This window comes from Mustelus asterias, chromosome 12 (genome assembly GCF_964213995.1).
Source record: "Mustelus asterias chromosome 12, sMusAst1.hap1.1, whole genome shotgun sequence".
In the NCBI taxonomy this organism is placed as follows: Eukaryota; Metazoa; Chordata; class Chondrichthyes; order Carcharhiniformes; family Triakidae; genus Mustelus; species Mustelus asterias.
The window spans coordinates 35,908,401-35,924,639 of record NC_135812.1 but is presented as its reverse complement, the minus strand read 5'-3'; positions in this window follow the sequence as shown (position 1 = coordinate 35,924,639).

Below are 16,239 nucleotides of genomic sequence, written 5' to 3'. Positions count from 1 at the left end.
GGGGGCGGGGGGGGGGGGATGTGTCTAGGTTGAGGCCAACTGCAGTAGCAGTGGCCTGACAGGTCTTCAGATTTGTCAGGCTTCTGCTGATGCAATTACAGATGTGCAGCCCCAGAGGTCTGCTGCTACAGGCTGGCTGGAGATTTAAGCCCTGCCCCTTTCCCCAACAGGCGAGGAATGGTTTATCCCACTTTTTTATGCACTCGGTACCCAGAAAACAGGTGAGAAACTCTCCCGCTTTCCTGCCCATCCTGGACTTAGAATTGTTGTGGTCAGATCGCCCCCATTGTGTTTCTGTGCTTTAAGAGTCTACTCACAGGTTCATTTTGTGATTTCATTGGCTGCTTTGTGGGCTCTTAGTCAGTCCAAGCCCTATTACAGTGAACAACTTCTCAGTAAACCTGCCTTGCTGATTGCAACCAACACATGTGCTGTGATTTCAGTTTGTTTTATCCTCACAAGTGGAACCTATACAAGTTTTTAAAAAACTGGCAATGAGGCGTGGGTTAGAAATTATCTTCTAGTAAAAAGAAAAATTAGATAGAAACAAATTATTGCGGATGCTGGAATCAGAAACAAAAACAGAAAAAGCTGGAAAATCTCTGCAGGTCTGACAGCATCTGTGCAGAAAGAATAGTCAACGTTTTGAACCTGGATAACCCTTCATCAGAGCTTGGGGCTGTGATGCACCATCAATTGAGCAAAGACTAGTTTGTATGCAAGAACAAATAGGCTTTTATTAGCAAAAGACTTGGAGCACACCCATGCTGATGAACTGGTCCAGACTGAGGCAGGGGGAAGCAGTCGCCTTTATACCTGGACCTGGGGGGGGGGGGGGGGGGGGGGGAAGGAGGAGTCTCGGGTAGGGCCGGCAGGGATGTCTCCAGGCATGTCACATATACAGGTAATAAGCTAACAGTGGTTTACCATAGGCTGCACTTACTTTGCAGGGTTGATATTCCTTTTGATGTTTCTGATGCTCGGAGCAGAATCAGCAGCAGGTCAGCCATTGCATCTGACATCAGACCAGTAAGGTAGTCGGGCAGAAAGAAAATTCCCTCCCAAAAATTAAAATGAGGCAATCCGAGGAGTTTACGATGCAGAAGCTCACCACGTGTGTAGTTTAAGTTAGGCACAGAGGTAGAGTGAAAAATAGATCTTCCTTGCATTGCATTGAAATATAGAGCTCACTTTTACCTTGGCTCACATTGTGAAATAAAACTAAACTGTTGTTATCACAGGGAAGAGTTACTGTACAGCTCCCGGCCACCTAGTAAAAATGGCAGAACATTTGATGTCATTGGCTCATTTGAGGAAGAATCTAAGAACTGGAAGTCTAATGCAGAACAATTTCATTATTATATACTGGCAAATAGGATCCCAGAGGGTATTGTAGCTTTTCTTTGTACCATTGGCAGTAAAACTTTCAATTTACTAGTCTGGTTCAGCCTGAGAAACCTGGTAGCAAAACATACCAGGAATTAATTAAGATACTGGAGGACCATTATTCACCCAAACCCTTAATTATAGCAGAGCATTTTACATTGTATAAATGAAATGAGCTAGAAGGTGAGAAGATAGCCCAATCTGTAGCAACCCTAAAGAACCTCACAGAACATTGTGAATTTGGTGACTCTCTGGATGATACCATTAGAGACTGTTTAGTTGTGGGCTAAGGAATGGGACTGTATAGCAGGTATGGCTACCTGAACAAAATTTAAGTCTTAAACAACTGTTTTGATGGAGCTTGCTGCTAAGAAGGCTTCTCAGCTTGGAGCATGCATGAGGATCCATAAGTTGGGTGCCAGCCAAGGAAATCTACCCAACACAAGCTTGTTGGAGGAAATCAGCTTCTCCAGGAAAGAATATTCAAGTAAAAAAAATCAGAGTACACTTAAAAGGAAAAGCAAAATAATTTACAATGTGGAAGAGGAAAATAATCTGGACAATGAAGACACGGCACATGAATCTGATGAGAAATTGAGACCACCTACAGGGAAAATTTGAATCACCTGCCATTAAAGTCGGTATGTGTCATTTTGAGAGCCTATACTGAGGAAATAGTGCCTCTCAGAGAATACATCACTTTCAAAATGGAGTTAAGTGGACAAACAGTGGAGCTGCCACTCCATGTTGTCCAAGGAAGGTTTCCAGCTCTTTTAGGCTGTTCTTAGCTAGAGAAGATGAAATTGAATTGGAATGCTGTGAACAGGTTAGTTGATTCTCAAACAGACCTATAGAGTATCTTAGGAAAATACAGTAGTGTATTTGAAGACACTACTGTGTCTTCTGTGGAAATAGTGCCTCTCAGAGAATACATCACTTTCAAAATGGAGTTAAGTGGACAAACAGTGGAGCTGCCACTCCATGTTGTCCAAGGAAGGTTTCCAGCTCTTTTAGGCTGTTCTTAGCTAGAGAAGATGAAATTGAATTGGAATGCTGTGAACAGGTTAGTTGATTCTCAAACAGACCTATAGAGTATCTTAGGAAAATACAGTAGTGTATTTGAAGACACACTTCATTCCATGAAAGGAGTTCAGGTGATGCTCAAGATCAAGCAAAACAGCCAGCTGAAGAGTCTCAAGCTAGAACAGTACCCTACAAGTGACTGGGCAACCCCTATTGTGCTTGCATTGAAGTGGGATGGGACAATACGTATTTGCAGAGATTTCAAAACAACAATCAATCCAATTTAATCCAAATACCATTGATTGAGCATTTGTTTGCTGGTCTAGCAGGAAGACAGAAGATCAACAAAATCAACCTATCACAGGCCTACCTACAAATGAAAGTTGCAGCTGAATCTCAACACCAACTCACCATCATGCTACATAAAGGCCTATTCTGCTATAAGAGATTACCTTCTGGGATAACATCAGCACCCGTTTTATTTCAACGGTCCATGGACCAGATCTCAAGTGGTTGGCAGGGGTTATAATGTGACCTTGATGACATAATCACTGGTACAAACAAACAAGAACAGTTACACAGCCTAGAAGCCACATTGAAACACCTCCAGACACATGGGCCAGAATTTTACCGCCGCAGAATGGAATTCTCTGTTGGCCTCGGGCAGGATTTTACGTGCCTCGCCTGAGTGTGATCGTAAAATCTTGCCCTAGGTCTTCATATCAGGAAAGATCAGTGCGATTGCTTTCAGATGTCAATACAATATTTAGGCCATGTGATTAACAGCAAGGGTTTACACCTAAAAAGATGGAGGCTATCATGGATAACCAACGAATGTAACACCGTTAAGGTCATTCCTAGGTTATTTACAACTATGGAAAAATTGTTTTGAATTTAGCAATCCTGCTCAAACTATTGTGCACCAAAGTAGGATGGTATTGGACATCATGTGCGAGAAAGCAGATAACTCTGTCAAAGAAGCACTGTAGAAGTTAGAAGTGTTAGTACATTTCAACCCAAAGTTACCACGTGCCTGTGATGCATCGCCAAATGGAGTTGGAGTGATGGTGTCACACATACTAGCTTCAGGGGAAGAAAGACCTTAACAAGTGCTGAATGACATTACATCCAGTTGGAGAAGGAGGCGCTAAGTATTATCTTTGGAGTGCAGAAATTCATCAATACCGCTATGGTCGTCATTTCACATTGCTGATGGACCACTGTTCTTTGACATCTGTTTTTGGACCACACTGGGATATTCCCACACTTGCAGTGAGCAGACTACAACGACGGTCTTTAATACTATCAGCACATTCCTACAAGATCAAGTACCGTCAGTCAGAGAGCCATGCCAATGCTGATGCACTGTCACACTTGCATTTGCCTGTTGGTCAAGTACCACTTAGTAATGTTTCCAATATCTTCTATTTTTCACAGATAGATAATGCCCCAGTAACTGCAGCTCAGGTCCCACAACAGACCAGAAATGATCCCATGATGGGGAAGGTACTGGAAATGGTGTTAAAAGGGAGGACAGCGGGAAAGCATCCTGAATTAAAGCCTTATAATTGCAGAAAACTCGAGATGACAGTACAGGGCAGCTGTCTGTTGTGAGGGTAAGGGTTGTTATTCTTTGAAGCTTGTGGCAGAGTACTGAAGGACATCCAAGTATTGTTCAAATGAAGGAACTTGTGAGGAATTACTTCTGGTGTCCTGGACTAGATGCCCAGAACAAGGAAAAAGCCAGACATGTGTGCGGGTAAGGAACGCACCGCCGTTATTCCCATTACATTGATGGGAGTGGCGTAAAATGCCTTGGGAAAATCTACACATGGACTTCGAGGGCCCATATGAGGAGTACATATTTATGGTTATACAAAGGGACCTTGGCATGTTTGTCCACAGATCTCTGAAGGTGGAAGGGCATGTTAGTAAGGTGGTGGAAAAGGCATCTGGGACACTTGCCTTTATCAATCGATGCACAGATTACAAAAGCAGGGAAGTCATGTTAGAGTTGTATAGAACTTTGGTGAGGCCACAGCTGGAGTACTGTGTGCAGTTCTGGTCACCACATTATAGGAAGGATGTGATCGCACTGGAGGGAGTACTGAGGAGATTCACCAGGATGCTGCCTGGGATGGATATGTTATGAAGAGATGTTGTGTAGGCTTGGGTTGTTTTTGTTGGAACAGAGAAGACTGAGGGGTGACCTGATCGAGGTGCACAAGATTATGAGGAACATGGACAGAATGGATAATGAGCAGCTGTTTCCCTTAGTTGAAGGGTCAGTCACAAGGAGACATAAGTTCAAAGTGAGAGGCAGGGGGTTTAGGGGGTTGTGAGGAAAAACTTTTTTACCCAGAGGATGGTGATGGTCTGGAATGTGCTGCCTGGGAGGATGGTGGAGGCGGGTTGCCTCACATCCTTTAAAAAGTATCTGGATGAGCACTTGGCACATCATACCACTCAGGGCTATGAGCAAAGTGCTGGCAGATGGGATTAGGTGTAAGTTCAGGTGTTTCTAATGTATCGGTGTGGACTTGATGGCCCGAAGGGTCTTTTCTGCGCTGTATGATTCTATGATTCTAGATGCACACTCCAAGTGGTTAGAAGTGTTCATAATGAAGTCAACAACTGCGGAACAAACCATTGAAAAGCTTATAGAAACATAGAAAAACTACAGCACAAACAGGCCCTTCGGCCCACAAGTTGTGCCGAACACATCCCTACCTTCTAGACCTACCTATAACCCTCCATCCTATTAAGCTCCATGTACTCATCCAGGAGTCTCTTAAAAGACCCTATTGAGTTCGCCTCCACCACCACTGATGGCAGCCGATTCCACTCACCCACCACCCTCTGTGTGAAAAACTTACCCCTAACATCTCCCCTGTACCTACCCCCCAGCACCTTAAACCTGTGTCCTCTCGTAGCAGACATTTCCACCCTGGGAAAAAGCCTCTGAGAGTCCACCCGATCTATGCCTCTCAACATCTTATACACCTCCATTAGGTCTCCTCTCATCCTTCGTTTCTCCAAGGAGAAAAGACCGAGCTCCCTCAGCCTATCCTCATAAGGCATGCCACTCAATCCAGGCAACATCCTTGTAAATCTCCTCTGCACCCTTTCAATCTTTTCCACATCCTTCCTATAGTGAGGCGACCAGAACTGAGCACAGTACTCCAAGTGGGGTCTGACGAGAGTCTTATATAGCTGCATCATTATCCCCGGACTCCTAAACTCAATCCCTCGATTGATAAAGGCCAGCACACCATACGCCTTCTTAACCACCTCCTCCACCTGCGGGGCCGATTTTAGAGTCCTATGGACCCGGACCCCAAGGTCCTTCTGATCCTCTACAGTACTAAGAGTCTTTCTCTTTATATTGTACTCCTTCATCCCATTTGACCTACCAAAATGGACCACGACGCATTTATCTGGGTTGAAGTCCATCTGCCACTTGTCCGCCCAGTCTTGCATCCTATCAATGTCCCTCTGTAACTTCTAACATCCCTCCAGACTATCCACAAGCTTGATGAGATTGTTGCCAGATTTGTGAAACAAGAACAAATTGTAAATGATAATGGACAACAATTCGCGGCTCAAGAGTTTGAAGACTATATAAAGCAGAGTGGTATCCAGCACATAAAGCCAACACCATATCACCCTCATGAATGGTTTGGCCAAGAGGTCTGTCCAGTCCTTGAAGCATTCACTGAAAGCCTTTAAGGACTAAGGTTAATTAAATTCAGTAAGAAGTCTCACAACACCATGCTTGCGAGGCATGGTACATTGGGGAGACCATGCAGACGCTATGACAACGGATGAATGAACACCGCTCGACCATCACCAGGCAAGAATGTTCTCTTCCTGCTGGGGAACACTTCAGCGGTCACAGGCATTCGGCCTCTGACCTTCGGGTAAGCGTTCTCCAAGGCAGCCGTCACGACACACGACAACACAGAGTCGCTGAGCAGAGACTGATAGCCAAGTTCCGCACACATGAGGACGGCTTCAACCGGGACCTTGGATTCATGTCACACTATCTGTAACCCCCACAACTTGTCTGGGCTTGCAAAATCTCACTAACTGCCCTGGCTGGAGACAATACACATCTCTTTAACCTGTCCTTAACCCTCTCTCCACTCACATTGTCTGTACCTTTAAGATTTGATTACCTGTAAAGACTCACATTCCAACCATTATTTTGTAAATTGAGTTTGTGTCTTTATATGCCCTGTTTGTGAATAGAACTCCCACTTACCTGATGAAGGAGCAGCGCTCCGAAAGCTAGTGGCTTTTGCTGCCAAATAAACCTGTTGGACTTTAACCTGGTGTTGTGAGACTTCTTACTGTATTTACCCCAGTCCAACGCCAGCATCTCCACATCATGACGTTCATTAAATTGCCATTGAAACAGTTTCTTGGTTTCGTGTTGCAATACCACACATGCAACCACTCAAAGAATTCCCCAGTTTTACTGCTACTGAAGAGGAAGCTCAGAATTACCTTTGATCTACCTCTGCTGCAGGATATGTCTGAGAAAGGAGAACACAATCAGCAGTGGTTAATATTGAGAGGAGAAGGTAATTCCATAAGATGCTTGTTTCAACAAGGGAAGTAAGTTTTGGTGTGGAGGTACTCCACAGGCGAGAAGGGGTCTTCTGCAACTGTATTGGCTCAAACTGGCCCCATTTCCTATACAGTACAAACTGAAGATGAGCTAGTGTGGAAACGACACACAGATTAGTTATTAGCAACACACATCAATGTGCCAGCCCTGTGTGTGTCAGAACTATCTCAGGATGAATCACCATCCATAATAACAGATCCTGTGACTGTGGCTTCGGGTCAATCAGCAGAAACCGAGATTGCCAAAGAATCTTTTGCTGCTACTAGTTTTCTTTCTGCAACAGAGATTGTTACGCCTTCCAGGGTAAAGACGTCCTCAGAAGATCCTGAATATCTCTATGGTCGAGAACAACTAGATCCCTGAAGTGCACAGGCAACCACAGTGAAATAGATGTCCACCAGATCGATTTTCTTATTACCTGTATTGTTACTGTGTAATAATTTGTTGCCTGCCATTGTATAAATGTTTTAATAACTATGTAAAATACTATGGTTATTTGTTGTTGTTATTGGATTTTAGAAGTAAAGGGGGAAGGATGTTATAGATGTTGTGTTGTTGCCACTTTGAGTCTTGTCATGTGTTTAGTTTGTGATGTCATCACCTGCTTCACGGGCTTTTAATCACTCTAGGCCAAGCCTTCGCACAGTGAACAACTTCTCAATAAATCTGCCTCATTAATTGCAACAACCCAAATGCTGTGATGTCATATTCTTTAATCCTTACAAATTCAAAATATACAATAAGATACATATAGAGTCCTGGCCATTTTCCTAATCCTGTAGTATACTGTATCACACTAATGTAAAAGATATTTATCCAGTCCTGTAGAATTACGAGATAGCTATTTATTCGGTCTTATAACATTACTGTAATGTAACAGATAGTCACCCAAACCAGTATTACTGTAAGAAAATGGATATTTATCGAGTGCAGTGTATTGCTCTTACATAAACAATTATTTATTCAGTCCAGTAGTAAGACTGAATTGTAACAGCTATTTGTAACCATTCTAGTATTACAATTCTAATCTAACAGGTTTTTTTGAATTCAGGAGTATGACATGGCAGTTATATATCTCGATAGGCCACGGGATCTAGGAGGAATCCATGTAAAATGCAGAAAACTAGAAGGGGAATTTCCTTGGGGTTTTTCCATTCCAACACTGCAAATTTGAGGGAACTCCCACTTGCACACATAAATAACATTTCCAAGGAACTTCTGCACAAGTTTTAATTCACATCCAAGGAGTTGGGTGTGGAACAAATGTCCCAATACAATTGCCATGATTTTGCACCCGCATTCGCAGTAAGTGCAAACGGCGACATGGGCACAAGGTCTCTTGAGACTCTGAAAACGGGAATCTCCCCCCGTCTCTTGCTGGTATTTCAATAAATTTTATTATGATTAGCGTGCTTCCCTATCATAACGACCCCCCCACATTCAGAATTTCCCCTCGCTGTTGCGAAGTGGGCAAGGTTTACAATTGCTTTACAAAATCAGGAACTAGGTAAAGAGAACCCGCCAGGGGTGCACAGATAAGTATAGCCCCTGGGTGAGAGGGGCATCAATCACCAGGCAGTACCCTAGCACTGCTCCCTGGCACCCTGGCACTGCCCCAACACGCAGGACCATGGGACAATGCTGCTGTGCAAAGGGGCAGTGCTGAGGGGCAGTGCCAGTGCAGTGCCAGGAAGCTCCATTTGGGGGGGGGGGGGTTGCCCTTATCTATGGGGGGGTTGAGTTGCCCTTATACATGTGGAGTGGGGTTCTCCTTATCCATGGGAGGAGGGGGGGGTTCCCTTATCCATGGGAGGGATATTATTTTTAAGCACAGATCAGATAAAGGGTGCGCCAAACTCTGTAGAGCTGGCGTTGCCCACATGACGGACCATGCCGAGAAGTTTCTTCTGCACAGAGTGCTGCAAAATGTGGTGAGAAAAAGGCAGCTGTGCAACCTGCCAGCTGTACACTGGTTTTCTCGCCTGATGTGGAGATACCGGCGTTGGACTGGGGTGATCACAGTAAAAAGTCTCACAACACCAGGTTAAAGTCCAACAGGTTTATTTGGTAGCAAATACCATAAGCTTTCGGAGCACTGCTCCTTCGTCAGATGGAGTGGAAATGTGCTCTCAAACAGTACACAAACACAAAATCAAGTTGCAGAATACTGATTAGAATGCGAATCCCTAAAGCCAGCCAGGTCTTAAAGGTACAGACAATGTGGTGGAGGGAGCATTAAACACAGGTTAAAGAGATGTGTATTGTCTCCAGACAGAACAGCTAGTGAGATTCTGCAAGCCCAGGAGGCAAGCTGTGGGGGTTACTGATAGTGTGACATAAATCCAACATCCCGGTTTAGGCCGTCCTCATGTGTGCGGAACTTGGCTATCAGTTTCTGCTCAGCGACTCTGCGCTTGCCTCCTGACTTCTTACTGGGTTTCTCGCCTGAGCCAGCACTCTGTGCGAATAATGGAAAATTCTGCCATGGTTTACTGCAGCTCTTCAAAAGGTTGCTGGATGAGTTTCAAACAGACAACAACAGATCAAGTTACACAAGGGACAGAGGTAATTATTGATATGAGTCACTGTAGCCTCCCAGAAATGGCTTGATCACCTTCAGAGATCACAAAGAAATTTTGCCGAATTATTTCACCTGTCTCGGGTGTGACAGAGGGTGTAGTTGGTGCCAGGATACTGTGCCATATCTGAATGGCACAGGCTTGATGGAGCAATTGGTCTTTTCTTCCTTGAGGCTGCTGATCACAGAGCTCCCTTTGTGTACCTTTCATCCTGCTCCACAGAGCAGACCCTGGACTAGAAGATGATCCTGGAGGCGAAGAGTGAGGCTCGCTGGCCCTTCATCCCCTGGAGTCCTCCTTGACATCAACCCCCATCGACTGCAGCCAGAGCAGATTCTGCATGTGTTCTGGAGTCAGGACATTTCCCCCGACTCTCTCTCTCTCTCGACTTCTGAACACCTTTGAGGATGAAAATTTTTTGATGTTCTCCTTCATCACTTCACCGTGTGCCAGGGATTCAGAGAGGGATTACACGTTTCTCCAACCTTTGTAACCACTTTTGAGTTCCTCCATGTACTCTGGTTTTACATTCAGCTTCCATGTTCCCCTGGGCTCCCTCTAGTTTTCCTGTATGTGACTGTTGGCCAGTAGGAGGCAGCGGTCTTGATGTTAGTGGATCTGACTGTGAATGCCATGGACACAAACAAGAAGTCTTATCCTGACCCGCCAGGCATTCACACAATCTTTCCAAGTCACATGCTATTATTTCTATTGTCACGGTATCTGAAAATACCAACATGAGACAAGGGTATCAGTACATATCACACACGCAAGCCCAATTACTTAATACATTCCAATAGTTTTATATAGACTGTGCACAACAAGGGAATCTGTAGCGCTGCAGCATTCCCAAGAATGTGTCTTCTTTCAGCATTTCAGGAGACGCAACCAGTCTGGAAAGAAATATTGAGTGGAATTTAATTGAGCCCGTTGGAAAAGGCATGTTGGTGGGAGGCTGGGTGAATCAGGTGTGCGTTCCCAGATCAGATTCCCTGTGTTAGGCAAACTGTGATGTGGAGATGCCGGCGTTGGACTGGGGTAAACATGGTAAGAAGTCTCACAACACCAGGTTAAAGTCCAACAGGTTTATTTGGTAGCAAAAGCCACACAAGCTTTCGAAGCACTGCTCCTTCATCAGGTGAGTGGGATTTCAGTTCACAAACAGGGCATATTAAGACACAAACTCAATTTATAAAATAATGGTTGGAATGCGAGTCTTTACAGGTAATCAAGTCTTAAAGGTACAGACAATGTGAGTGGAGAGAGGGTTAAGCACAGGTTAAAGAGATGTGCATTGTTTCCAGCCAGGACAGTTAGTGAGATTTTGCAAGCCCAGGCAAGTCGTGGAGGTTACAGATAGTGTGACATGAATTCAAGATCCCGGTTGAGGCCGTCCTAAATGTGTGCGGAACTTGGTTATCAGTCTCTGCTCAGCGACTCTGCGCTGTTGTGTGTCGTGAAGGCCGCCTTGGAGAACGCTGACCCAAAGATGAGAGGCCGAATGCCCGTGACAGCTGAAGTGTTCCCCAACAGGAAGAGAACACTTTTGCCTGGTGATTGTCGAGCGATGTTCATTCATCTGTTGTCGTAGCGTCTGCATGGTCTCCCCAACATACCATGCCTCGGGACATCCTTTCCTGCAGCATATCAGGTAGACAACGTTAGCCGAGTTGCAAGAGTATGTACCGTGTAGCTGGTGGATGGTGTTCTCACGTGAGATGGTGGCATCCGTGTCGATGATCCAGCACGTCTTGCAGAGGTTGCTGTGGCAGGGTTGTGTGGTGTCGTGGTCACTGTTCTCCTGAAGGCTGGGTAGTATGCTACGGACAATGATCTGTTTGAGGTTGTGCGGTTGTTTGAAGGCAAGAAGTGGGGGTGTGGGGGTGGCCTTGGCGAGATGTTCGTCTTCATCAATGACATGTTGAAGGCTCCTGAGAAGATGTCGTAGCTTCTCCGCTCCGAGGAAGTACTGGACGACGAAGGGTACTCTGTCCACCGTGTCCCGTGTTTGTCTTCTGAGGAGGTTGGAGCAGTTTTTCGCTGTGGCGCATCGGAACTGTCAATCGACGAGTCGAGCGCCATATCCTGTTCTTATGAGGGCATCTTTCAGCATCTGGAGGTGTCTGTTGCGATCCTCCTCATCTGAGCAGAGCCTGTGTGTACGGAGGGCTTGTTCGTAGAGGATGGCTTCTTTAACGTGTTTAGGATGGAACCTGGAGAAGTGGAGCATCGTGAGGTTTTCCGTGGGCTTGCGGTACTGTGAAGTGCTGAGGTGACCGTCCTTGATGGAGATGCGTGTGTCCAAGAATGCAACCGATTCCGGAGAGTAGTCCATGGTGAGTCTGATGGTGGGATGGAACTTGTTGATGTCATCGTATAGTTGTTTCAGTGATTGTTCGCCATGAGTCCAAAGGAAGAAAATGTCATCGATGTATCTAGTGTATAGCATCGGTTGAAGGTCCTGAGTGGTGAAGAGGTCTTGTTCGAACCTGTGCATGATGATGTTAGCATATTGAGGAACGAATTTGGTCCCCATGGCTGTTCCGTGTGTCTGGATGAAGAACTGGTTGTTGAAGGTGAAGACATTGTCATCCAGGATGAAGCAGATGAGTTGTAAAATTGCATCTGGAGATTGGAGTACTGAGGCAGTTGCAGCAATGCCATCGTCGTGGGGGATGCCAGTTTAGAGTGCCGAGGCATCCATTGTGACGAGGAGTGCTCCTGGTTCAACTGCTCCATGTGTGCTGAGTTTCTGTAGGAAGTCCGTAGTGTCGTGACAAAAGCTGAGGGTTCTTCGTACAATGGGTTTCAGGATGCCCTCGACGTAGCCGGAGAGGTTCTCGCACAGTGTCCCATTGCCCGATACGATGGGATGGCCGGGTGTGTTTGCCTTGTGTATCTTCGGGAAGCAGCAGAGATCTCCAACGCAGGGAGTACGTGGGATGAGAGCACGGAGGATGCTCTGATGGTCTGGATCAAAGGTCTTGAACAGTCTGTTGAGTTGGCGGGTGTGTTCTTTGGTCGGATTTGCAGGTAACTGTCTGTAGTGTTCCTCGTTGTTCAGTTGTCGGTACACTTCTTTGCAATAATCTGTTCTGTTCAGTATGATGATGGCTCCTCCTTTGTCTGCTGGTTTGATGACAATGTTGCGGTTGGTCTTGAGAGCGCAGATGGCGTTGCGTTGTGCTTGGGTGATGTTCGGGGCTGTCTTGTGAGTGCGGCTGATGAATCTGGTGTTGACGCACCTCCTGTCGGCTTGGGCCTTCCGGAGGAGTCCAATTCGACTCTTTCCTCTTCGGTTGCTGCACTGCGGATCTCTCTGTCGGCTGTTCGGTTCATTGGCTGTCTCATTGTGTTCGTTGTTGGCCCCTTGGGGTTTGTGGAAGAATTCCCACAGCCTCATTCGCCTGATGAATTCCTCTCTGTCCGCCGCGAGACTGATGGGGTCTATTTTGGTGGTGGGGCAGAAATTGAGCCCTCGGCTGAGAACTTCGATTTCATCTGGTTGAATTGTGTAGTCCGACAAGTTGACAATGGACTTCCCTGCAGTGGTGCAGTTTTCTACTGTGGTACCGGGGGAAGCTTGGTTGCTGCTGGTGGTGATGCCGAGTTTCTCAAGTTTCCTGTTCTTGGTGTGCATGTAGATGGCGTAGTCCTTTGTCTCATCTGCTTGGCAGAGTTTTGCAGCTGGTCTGCGTCCTGAGCGCAAGTTGAGAATATGGACTCTATCTTGGTTTCCAGGATGCGGTGTTTGCTGTAGAGCTGGTGTACGAGATGATTGAGGAGTGTGAGAGAGGTGCGACGGCAAAGTCTCTCAGCGTAGTCTGTGTTATAGGTTGACCTGAGTGGGTTCGTGATCTGTAGTCCTTTCAGTATCTTGTCTGCTTTCTTGCATCTTTGTAGAAGCTTGATGTCTGTGTCGATTTGCGCGACCTTCTTGGAGATCCTCTCCACTTGGAGCCGGCGGTTTGCGGTGTCGATGGTAGCCATGATGTGGAGATGCCGACGTTGGACTGGGGTAAACACAGTAAGAAGTCTCACAACACCAGGTTAAAATCCAACAGGTTTATTTGGTAGCAAAAGTCACTAGAACAGTGACCACAACACCACACAACCCTGCCACAGCAACCTCTGCAAGACATGAAGGATCATCGACACGGATGCCATCATCGCACGTGAGAACACCATCCACCAGGTACACGGTACATACACTTGCAACTCAGCCAACGTTGTCTACCTGATACACAGTAAGAAGTTTAACAACACCAGGTTAAAGTCCAACAGGTTTATTTGGTAGCAAAAGCCACACAAGTTTTCGAAGCTCTAAGCCCCTTCTTCAGGTGAGTGGGAATTCTGTTCACAAACAGAGCTTATAAAGACACAGACTCAATTTACATGAATAATGGTTGGAATGCGAATACTTACAACTAATCAAGTCTTTAAGAAACAAGACAATGGGAGTGGAGAGAGCATCAAGACAGGCTAAAAAGATGTGTATTGTCTCCAGACAAGACAGCCAGTGAAACTCTGCAGGTCCACGCAACTGTGGGAGTTACAAATAGTGTGACATGAACCCAATATCCCGGTTGAGGCCGTCCTCGTGTGTGCGGAACTTGGCTATCAGTTTCTGCTCAGCGACTCTGCGCTGTCGTGTGTCGCGAAGGCCGCCTTGGAGAACGCTTACCCGAATATCAGAGGCCGAATGCCCGTGACTGGCCCGGTCACGGGCATTCGGCCTCTGATATTCGGGTAAGCGTTCTCCAAGGCGGCCTTCGCGACACACGACAGCGCAGAGTCGCTGAGCAGAAACTGATAGCCAAGTTCCGCACACACGAGGACGGCCTCAACCGGGATATTGGGTTCATGTCACACTATTTGTAACTCCCACAGTTGCGTGGACCTGCAGAGTTTCACTGGCTGTCTTGTCTGGAGACAATACACATCTTTTTAGCCTGTCTTGATGCTCTCTCCACTCCCATTGTTTTGTTTCTTAAAGACTTGATTAGTTGTAAGTATTCGCATTCCAACCATTATTCATGTAAATTGAGTCTGTGTCTTTATAAGCTCTGTTTGTGAACAGAATTCCCATTCACCTGAAGAAGGGGCTTAGAGCTTCGAAAGCTTGTGTGGCTTTTGCTACCAAATAAACCTGTTGGACTTTAACCTGGTGTTGTTAAACTTCTTACTGTGTTTACCCCAGTCCAACGCCGGCATCTCCACATCATGACTACCTGATACACTGCAGGAAAGGATGTCCCGAGGCATGGTACATTGGGGAGACCATGCAGATGTTACAACAACGGATGAATGAACACCGCTCGACAATCACCAGGCAAGAGTGTTCTCTTCCTGTTGGGGAACACTTCAGTGGTCACGGGCATTCAGCCTCTGATCTTCAGGTAAGCATTCTCCAAGGCGATCTTCATGACACACGACAGCGCAGAGTCGCTGAGCAGAGACTGATAGCCAAATTCCGCACACATGAGGATGGCCTCAACCGGAATCTTGGGTTAATGTCACACTGTCTGTAACCCCCACGACTTGCCTGGGCTTGCAAAATCTCACTAACTGTCCTGGCTGGAGACAATACACATCTCTTTAACCTGTCCTTAACCCTCTCTCCACTCACATTGTCTGTACCTTTAAGGCTTGACTACCTGTAAAGACTCGCATTCCAACCATTATTTTATAAATTGAGTTTGTGTCTTAATATGCCCTGTTTGTGAACTGAAATCCCACTCACCTGATGAAGGAGCAGTGCTTCGAAAGCTTGTGTGGCTTTTGCTACCAAATAAGCCTGTTAGACTTTAACCTGGTGTTGTGAGACTTAGGCAAACTGTACAGGGCTGGAAGTGCTTGATGCAGGAATCCCGCCAGCCGGTGCCAGGAAGTCAATTAGGTTCATTAAATGAACCATTTGACACCAATTATCCCTGAACCTACTAGAATTTAGCGGTGACGCAGGGATTTAATGGGAGTCGCAGAACTCTCTGTCGCCTCCTAAGAACTGCCCACAAACCATGTCATATGGTATTAGAGCAGGGTCCCTCATTGTCAGACACTCAGAGCCCGATCAAACGACCTGGCATCAGGAAGGGGATGGACACTGACAGCCGCCCCTTGCACTTGCTCCCACATCCCTTGCCACCCTACCCCACTCTGGCAGGCATCTTCCCGTGACTCCTATCCTATCCCATTCACCTGTGTCTGGGGATCCAACGTTGGTGAAGACCTTGAACATTCCAGAGAGCAGCCAATACTATCAGTGGTACTGCTGGCAATGAAGACTGCTGGTCTCCAATTGGCCGACAGCTCTCAGGGGGCAGATCTTCTGCCTCTCGGGTGCTGAAACCAGTGGGAGGCCTGACGCCAGCCAGTGCCTGACAGGTATTTAACCATGTTGGCCCTCTCCCCTTGAGTCAATGCTGGGTTCTTAGAACTTAGAACTGGGTTCTTAGAACTACATCGGTTCCCACCGATTCTCCAATCAGTGGACAAACTCCTGTCACACTATTTTAATGGAAGCAAGATTTGGAGAAGTTGGAAGCTAATTTATCCTCACCTTGTTCAGTCATTCACTCACTCATTGCCGTGAAAGCTTTCATTAAAGTGTAAGCT